Here is a 9031-nt window from a genome sequence, read left to right on the forward strand (position 1 = left end):
CAAGTTCCCAAGACCAATCCTGTCAAGCAATTCAAACCAAGTCAAAACCAAAACCAAAGTGCCGATAAAGGCATGCCGTGGATGATGAGGCCATGCTTCCACTCAAACGGAGTGGGCAAGTTTCAAAGACTAGTCTTACCAAGTTTTAGATGTCCAGACTCCAAGTGCCTGTTCCTTCCTGGTGTTCAGCCACTGCATTGATCTTCCATGGGGGCCTGCCACACACTGCTCTGGCAAGGCATCCCACTGGGGCAAATGCCTACTCTCATGACCCGCGTCGCTCGGGCTGGTCGGAGTCCCCCGCAGGGATGTTACACAGGGCAGGCTTAAGACGCCTAAGGAGCTGCGCCGACCATCCACCAATCACCTCGCTTACCGGTCAGGGAACCAAGAAATGTAGCAGGACAAACCACAGACAAAACTCCTCAGACACCAAGTCAAAGAAGGAAGGGGTTTGTTCGTCTGGGGGCATCGGCAAGACTCCTGTCTCAAGAGCCGAACTCCCCGAGTGAGCAATTCCTGTCCCTTTAAAGGGCTCACAACTCTAAGGGGGTGCGCGTGAGAAGGTCGTGATCGATTGAGCAAGCCGCAGGTACATGACTGGGGGCTGCATGCACGGGTAATTAGATCGGAACAAAACAGGATAGGGATTTTCACAGTACATTTCTATACAATGTCTGTAATCTATAGATAACATAACCGATTAGGTCAGGGGTAGATCTTTAACTACCAGGTCCAGAGTGTGGCGCTGGGCTGTCTGCTTGTGGATTTCATTTCTGCCTTTTAGTTTTTACTTGCTCTTTCTTTGGAGGCAGAAATTGGGCATAAGACAATATAAGGGGTGGTCTCCTCCCTTAATATTAAAATGAAATAGAACAGAAAATATAATGGGAAGGATTGCCTTGTGAAATTTTTTTATCTATATCTATATAGCTATATATTAGCTATCATGGTGTGCCACCTAGATTCTCCCTCTCCAATAATGAAGCATCCATTCTTCTAGCTGTTAAGAGTGTTGGCAGCCAACAGCTTTTAACTGAGTCCTCTCCAGAGCTTTCTCCAGAGAGCTTCCTGGGTGCAACTGTATCCAGTAACTGGTCTGCAGGTATAGGCCTGAAGACTGCAGGTATATAAAGGCCTGATCCCCATGTCCAAATTTGAAATAACTCTCAGGGATCATCCCAACTAGTGTGGAATCAGCTGAGGCCTTTATTGCCACTTCATTGCAGCCCAACTTCTGCCTTTACCCAATCCTGCTTCCTTCACTTCTATGCAGGTGCTGATCCCAAGACAATCCCCAATAAATGTCCTGCATATGAATCCCTGTCTCAGAGTCTACTTCCCAGGCATGTATGCATGTACAAGGTCTGAATGTAAAATTATTTCTCACTGTGAGTACTGGCCATAAAATCTTGAAAACCCCTGCACCAGAAGACACTACTAGGATGTTCATTGATTTATTGCTCATAGTAATGATTGGACAAAAACTAAATGCCTGTCAATAGAAGAACCATGGTATAGTCCTGCGATGGAAAACTATACAATAATCTGGCCAGGTGCAGTGGCTCACACTTGTAATCCCACCATTTGGGAGGCCGAGGCAGGCAGATCATTTGAGGTCAGGAGTTTGAGACCAACCTGGCCAACATGGTGAAACCCCATATCTACTAAAAATACAAAAATTAGCCAGGCATGGTGGTACGCTCCTGTAATCCTAGCTACTCAGGAGGCTGAGGCAGGAGGATCACTTGAACCAAGGAAGTGGAGGTTGCAGTGAGCCAAGATTGCACCACTGTACTCCAGCATGGGTGACAGAGTGAGACTGTCTCCAAAAAAAAAAAAAAAGAAATTTTGCCCATTTTAATTGGAATGTGATCTATAATTGTAATTTTAATTTACATTATCCTGATGACTAATTATATTGAATAAGCTTTTGTAAAGTTGTTTTGTTTGGTTTTGTTTGTTTTTGTTTTGGAGACAGAGTATCACTCTGTAGCCCAGGCTGGAGTGTAGTGATGGATCATAACTCATTGTAGCCTTGACCTGTGGGTCCAGCTGATCCTCGCACCTCAGCCTCCTGAGTAACTGGGACTACAGGTGTGCACCACCATGCCTGGCTAATTTTTTGAACTTTTTGTATTTTTTGTAGAGATGAGGTTTCCCCAAGCTGGGTTCAAGCAATCTCCTTCCCTCGGCCTCCCACATTGCTGCGAGTAGAGGCACGAGCCACCATGCCCTGCTAATTTTTCGAATTTTTTTGTTTTTGTAGAGATGTGGTTTTGTCATGTTCCCCAGGCTGGGCTCCAACTACTGGGCTCAAGCGATCTGCCCAGCTCAGCCTCCCAAAGTACTGGGAATAAAGTCATGAGCCACTGTGCCCTGCCTCTTAAGTTTTAAACAAGAAAATATGTCAACTATTGAATGATTATGAAATCATGTTTTCTACCGTGAAAGTGATACAGAAAGGATTTTCTGAACTTCCCTGCTCTAAAACAGTTGTACTCTTTGAAACCAAAACAGGAGTATTAAAAAATACAAATAGACAAACAAAAAACCCAAGCAGGGGTATTTAGTTGACTCTGTAGGTATGACATTGTGGTTTTTTGTTGTTGTTGTTGTCTGAGATGGAGTCTTGCTCTGTCACCCAGGCTGCTCTCGCTCTGTCGCCACCACACCTGGCTAATTTTTGTATTTTAGTGGGATGGGGTTTCACCATGTTAGCCAGGCTGGTTTCAAACTCCTGGGCCTCAAGTGATCCACCCGCCTCAGCCTCCCAAAGTGCTGGGATTACAGGTGTGAGCCACCGCACCTGACCTTGTTGAAGTCTAAGTGCCCCATATGATACAAAAGGCAGTGGCCTGAAGACTCAGGAATGTAATAGCAATGATCTTTTTATTGCCTTTTAATTAGCGTGGCATGGTGGTGGGCGCCTGTAGTCCCAGTTACTCCAGAGGCTGAGGTGGGAGACTCTCTTGAACTCTGGAGGCGGAGGTTGCAGTGAGCCAAGATCGTGCCACTGCACTCCAGCCTGGGTGACAGAGTAAGACTCCATCTAAAAAAAAGGAAAAAAAAAAAAAAAAAAAAGAAAGGAGTTCAGTGAAACTGGCCAAGTTGCATTAGAAGGAGAAAGTCGGTAGAGGTTAGTGTTATAATCTGTAAATATATGTAAGGAATAGATCTAAGGAAGAAACTAAAAAAAGTAAGCAGAATGAAAGTATGGCCAGTAATGAAACTATAATTTAGGGTAAGAAGTGGTTGCAGCTTTAGGAGAATTCCCTGCTGGATTGTTTAGTTTTACTTACTTAGGTTTGGTTTTATATTCTACAAAACATATGCAAAGTCTAACACATTGCCTATGTAAATTTACTATGATCTACAAAATCTAATTTAGAAGCTTTATTAGTACTTCAACTAAGGCACATGTTTAAGGAAAAACAGAATTTTAGAATGTTAGTAAGTCCTGTGTCTAAAAACAATCAATGTAAAACAAATATTCATACTTAGAGAACACAGTGAATCTATTTATAAGGAGCTACCAAATGCAAAATAGACTCTAATCAATGTTATATAGAGTTTTCCAAAGCAACAGGGAAGTGGAAATCAGCACATTTGGGGATTAGAGTCTATTGGAAATAGTTACAGATGAAATTTTGGGAGAAATCGATAATGCCCACCCCAGTTCTCAGAACCAAGGAATTCAAAGAATTTGAATTACTGAAGCAGAAGTTCACATGGGTAAAAAAGAATGCCATCTAGACTGGATATAACTAAGCTGCTAACTAGAGTGGCTCTGAAAATATCTTCCAAAAAACTTTGCTCTTGTCACTACTGTCACTTTGAATTAAGAGAGAAAGATGTATGGCTTAAATGAGTGCACTGCCTGTGAGACAAGGTTTTGTTCCATATGTTAAACAGCTGTCGAGTAAAATTTGTCATTTTCCAGGACTGAAACAAGAAAGACACTAGTGATATATGTTTTGTTTGTGAAGAGACTGTGCAAAGCTTTGTACCATGATTATTAGCTTATCATTCCTAGGAAACTTTATACCTGGGACCTAAGAAACCTCACTCAATATTTTTCTTTTTGGCCTACATTTTTGAAATGGGAAGTTACAATGCTAATTTTTTTTCAAGAACTGTGCAGATACCTCTGGGAAACTTTTGTAAGGTCCTTTTTAAATATATATAACTTTAGCTGGGCATGGTGGTATATGCCAGTAGTCCTACCTACTGGGAAGGCTGAGGCAAGAGGATCACTTGAGCCCAGGAGTTTAAGGATGAAGTAAGCCATGATCGCACCACTGCACTCCAGTCTGGGTGATAGAGTGGGACCCTGTCTCTATTAAAAAAACAAAAAAAAATATAACTTCAGAGGGAATAGGAAAAGGAATTTAATTTTAGCCAGCTGGGTATGGTAGGAGGCTCTTGTAGTCACAGCTACTTAGGAGGCTGAGGTGAACTTGAACCCAGGAGTTTGAGACCAGCCTGAGCAACATAGTGAAACCCCATCTCTAAATCAAGGAAAGAGAATTTTTGCATAGGATGAGGACTTGAGTAGAAGGCCTGGACATGAGGTAACTCATGGAAGGACTGTTTTTTTGCTGCTGTTGTTGTGGTTGTTGTTTTATTTTTTGTTTTGTTTTGTTTTTTGTTTTATTCACACCTGAGAAATTATTAAGATATTAACAAATCCTAGTCCAGATTCAGGGATACTGGGGAGAAAACCCTGACTATTTTTTGTTTGCTTTTTAACTAACTACCTTCCTTCCACTCCAGAAACAACCCCAACTATATATTAATCATTCTCCCCTTTTGAGTATTTTATAATCAAGCCTATAATTGTTTGAAGGACATCTCAGATCTTTTATTACACTACCTGTCATTCATTTTGTGAACAGTTGTCCCAGTTCTTAAGTACATAGTTTATAATAACCTATGTATTTGTATAGGATGATTGTTAATTATCACCATTATCAAAAACAGTCAGATGTCTACATATATCCACACAAGTAGGCATTTACAAAGGAAATTCCACAGACATACTCCCTTTCTTCAGTCAGCCAATAATAACCTTGACCCAAGACAATTAGTTTATGTAATAGATTTCTTTTCTCTCATTTTTAATCCTAAACCCCATCTCAGACCCTGAAACCTCAAAAGAAATTGTCTAGGATCATATACTTTATTGGTACTCGATAAATGATGATCAACTGTTGTTATTTCATTAGTCTTCATAATTTTCTCATATTATAAAAAAGACAATAATTTATTTATATGAGTACTTGTCTTTAATCCTATTTTATCCTAAACTGTAGAGTCTCTGCAGGAGCTAACCACCCTAATCTTTAATAAAAACAGGGCTCATTCAGGGTAGAAGCTCAGAGAACTTATTATTTTTTTTTGTTTACAGGCTCAGTGGCTCACACCTATAATCTTTTTTTTTTTTTTTTGAGATGAAGTTTCCCTCTTGTTGCCCAGACTAGAATGCAGTGGCGTGATGTCGGCTCACTGCAACCTCCACCTCCTAGGTTCAAGTGATTCTCCTGCCTCAGCCTCCCAAGTAGCTGGGATTACAGGCCCATGCCACCATGCCCAGCTAATACTTTTATATTTTTAGTAGAGACGGGGGTTTCACCATGTTGGCCAGGCTGGTCTTGAACTCCTGACCTCAGGCGATCCACCCACCTCGGCCTCCCATGTTGCTGAGAACCACCATGCCTGGCCATACCTGCAATCTCAACACTTTGGGAGGCTGAGGCAAGTGGATCACTTGAGCCTAGGAGTTTGAGAACAGCCTGAGTGAGCAACATGGCAAAACTGTCTCTACAAAAAAATTCTTTAAAAAATTATCCAGGTGTGGTGGTCCATGCCTGTGATCTCAGCTACTTGGGAGGCTGAGGTGGGAGGATCACCTGAGTCCCAGGAGGTCGAGGCTACAGTGAGCCATGATTGTGCTACTGCACTGCAGCCTGGGCAAGAGTGAGACCTGTCTCAAAACAACAACAGCCACTAAAAAAAAAAAAAAAAAAAAATTGGTTATTTACTAAAAGACCTTCATGTGAAAGTTACGTAAAATACTTTTTCTCCTGGGCCAGGTGTGGTGACTCACACCTGTAATCCCAGAACTTTGAGAGGCTGAGGTGGGAGGATTGCTTGAGTTGAGGAGTTCAAGACCAGCCTGGGCAATATAGTGAAACCCCCATCTCTACTAAAAATGAAAAAAGTTAGCGGGGCATAATAGTGTATGCCTGTAGTCCCAGCTACTTATGAGGCTGAGACAGGAGGATTGCTTGAACCCAGGAGGTTGAGGCTGCAGTGAGCTATGATAGCACCACTGCACTCCAGCCTGGGCAACAGAATGAGACCCTGTCTCAAAAATAAATAAATATATAAAGAATACTTTTTTTCTCCTTCTCTCTCCCCCCCCCACCCCCCCGTCTTCTCTAGTTTGCAACAGACACAGCAGCTATGTTACAACCACAGAACAAGGTTTTGCAACAGAATGGCCTTGAAATAGAATACTGCCCAGTTGAAACCTTAAGCAATCAAAATGGAATATATGAAACCATGCCTGCTAGACTTCATGTGTTGCTTTTTGTAAGGAAAGGTATTGCCTTTTCAGGAGAATGTTACTCTTTAAGTGGTGGTTTACCCTTTCTGTATCAGAGTTCTCAATTGCTGTAATATTCAGACATAGCAGTGCAACTAAGTAAGACATAATCCTATTGTCTAAAGTGTTACTTTATGTCACTAAAATGCAGCTTCAGAAAATGTATGTGCACAACTACTTGGTAAAAGTCACTGGTAAAAACTTACTGTAAATGTCTACGTACCTGAACCCCATTAGCACGTGAATTTAATAGCTGCAGTAGTGCTCAGAAACCAAAGCCTGTTTGTCAAAAATGCGTTAATCTCTTTCTCTCTCATTTTTTTTTTCTTCAAGAGGCCTCATTACTCAGGCCCCAGATGACTTGCTTGGGTTTCAAAGTGTTTTCTTTTTCCTCAGTTTTGTTTCTGATATGAAATTGAAATGATAAATAGCAACATGTGGGCCACCCTGATACACTGAAAATTCTCCTTAGGCTACACATGGTTCATGATAACTGTGTAATATGCTGCCATTAGTACTGCTTATCTGGCCATCTCAAAATATTTTGTAAACACAGTGTATCCACTCAAGGCCAGCCTAGTGGGAGTAACTCTTCCACATTTTTCTCCATTCCTACATGCATAAGGTTATTTTTAATGTGGAAACTTGAACAACTTTTTTAAAGTTTTTTTTTCAGCAATTGTGGGTAGACATTTATAAAATTGACATTTTATAAAAATGTCACACGCCAGTGGCCAACAGTTCAGTAATAGGGCTTTCGTAACCACACACAGTGCATCCAGCCAATCATCAGTCTCATACTCTATCAAATAGTTTTAATTGTGTGACTGGGGGCACTATTTTAGGACAATTAGGTGAAACTGAACCCTCAGAATAAGCACGATTCCAGGGCAATATAGAATACCAGTTTCCTTTGCTCTTTTTTTTTTTTTTTTTTCTATACAAGATTTTTGATTTCTTGACTGGTTGGAATAACTTATTTTAGGTGATCTTGGCATTGGTTGAATTTTTCCATAAATTAAGATTTGTGTTAAGTAGTTTAATAGAAACTCATGTACCGAATAAGCTGTTATATATAAGCACTCTTAAATCCTTCCTTATATAGCACTTGAAGCTGTAAGAAGTTACATAAAATTGTCTTCACTTAATCTATTTTGTTTCGTAATGAAAAGTGATTGTTCACCTGTTACATATAACAGGACCAAAGGATGGTGAAAGTTTGACCTGAAAAGTGAAGAATCTCTTGCATTTGTGACAGTGTCTATATAATGCAAAGAAAAGTGAAGATTTGATGTGTACTCAGTTCTAGTTATTTTGAGAAATGGGGAAAATTAATCTGGACTTTGTGGTCTAAATTATTTCATTTGGATTGGACTCTTGGGTTTGACTCTTTATATTAAAAAAATACTATTGCTCAAAAAAAAAAAAAAAAAAAAAGGCAATGTGTCCATGTTGCTGATTCTCATCAGAAAAACGAAAGCAAACAAAAGCAACTATTGAAGTCTCCAGCAAGAATAAGTAACCACATATATCCTCTTAGATGCATAACAAAGCAAATGTAGTCATTGAACTTGCAGGAAAGAATAATCTATCTCACACTATGATTTTCATTTAGTTTTTCCCAGATTGAAGGAAAACCTTATTTGGAAGTTTATCTGCATTTTAAAGCCCATTAATAAAAAGGATCTGGAGTTCAACTCTTACGAAAGCTCACTATGATTCTTTAGCTAAAAGTTTCTTGGCTTAGCCTTAGACTTATGATTCAGATTATTCTCGGTCTGCTGGCTTAGTTCAGAAACTAAACACCCTGTACGACTCTGAATTAGAAGTCACAAAAAAACCCACTACTTTTCTTAACTACGTGTATTTTATAAGAAGATTACGCCTTCTAAAATTAGCTCTATGATGGCAAAACAGCTGGATGAAAGGGAAAAATTCAGAGACTCGTTTTGCTGTTTCAGACATATAAATTCAACTGCCTCTTTGATTCTTAATCTCCATATGTTTTTGTATAAGACACACAAAATATGGTACATATGTATTTGAGTGTATTATGCATGAGTTTTTTATTTGCTGCTACATATTAGCAATCTAAAAATAGAAATACTTTTCATTTTTAAATAATGAGGTTTCATGCATAATCTTGTAAGAATGAGAATTGAACTCACTTTTTTAGCAAAGTTTGCCTTTTGCCAAAAAATACTGTCAGAGACCCTGATATTGTATTTTTACCCAGTCTGACAATCTTTGTCTTGTTTTTTGAGACAGAGTTTCATTCTGTTATCGCCCATGAAGTGGCATGATCTTGGCTCACTGCAACCTCTGCCTCCCGGGTTCAAGCGATTCTCCCTGCCTCAGCCTCCCAAGTAGCTGGGACTACTGGCCCGCACCACCATCCCTAGCTACTTTTTTTTTTTTTTT

The sequence above is a fragment of the Mandrillus leucophaeus genome, unplaced genomic scaffold (assembly GCF_000951045.1).
Source record: "Mandrillus leucophaeus isolate KB7577 unplaced genomic scaffold, Mleu.le_1.0 Scaffold12, whole genome shotgun sequence".
NCBI lineage: Eukaryota > Metazoa > Chordata > Mammalia > Primates > Cercopithecidae > Mandrillus > Mandrillus leucophaeus.